This window comes from Octodon degus, unplaced genomic scaffold, assembly GCF_000260255.1.
Source record: "Octodon degus isolate 3935 unplaced genomic scaffold, OctDeg1.0 scaffold00089, whole genome shotgun sequence".
Lineage (NCBI taxonomy): Eukaryota > Metazoa > Chordata > Mammalia > Rodentia > Octodontidae > Octodon > Octodon degus.
Window position 1 is genome coordinate 9,529,976 of NW_004524665.1, and position 804 is coordinate 9,530,779.

The following is an 804-nucleotide window of genomic DNA, read 5'->3' on the forward strand; positions in this document are numbered from 1 at the left end:
ACATTTGTCATCCTGCTTGGATTGGGTTGTGGTTTCTTGTCGACCTTAATAACAGGGCACGTCAATACTAGGAGGTACCTTAAGAGATCTCCTACACTCCAAGTATGTCATTCCTTTCCACCATGGTGGAGTAATAGTACAATTTCCCATTGATAGTCTGGGTCAGCCACCCCTCTTAACATTGCAACTCCCCTTTTAGCACGTTTCTTCTGAAGCTTGAGTAGCCCAAAAGGATGGGGTTGGGGGAGTCCTTAGCTTCCAGTTCAATGGAGTCACTACTATGTGTCCTGGCACAAGACCACTCTCCTCTGGCTCTAAGACTTCTAGACCCATAGAACACAAAGTTGTGGGACCAGAAGGGAGAAACTTTGCTAGCGCCTCATGAGGAGTAATAGTGAGTGGCACTATTCTCATACTTTCTCGGCTTTTTGGAGGAGCCCCAGTCTGTGACCACCAAGTTCTGACCAGAATCTCCCATCTCACTTGGCTTACAGCACCCTAGAGCTGCTTCTCCAGCCAGAACCTCCAAAGCTATCCAAACTGTTTCCCAAGACCTCCATTCAGACTTGGGATCCCAATTCTCTCAAACATCTACTGTATGTACAGCTAAATGTCCTAAAGAGATGCCATCCTCATCAAGATAGAAAGTAGTTTCAGAACCAAAGGACTAATTTTGTGCCCACGACCAACTAATATCCTTATCTAAAGATAGTAATTATTCTGAGCTCTCATAGCATAAGTTAGTTTTGTCCCTTTGAGAATCACACAGAATCTTATATGTGCATTGTTTGGTTAGCCTCAACT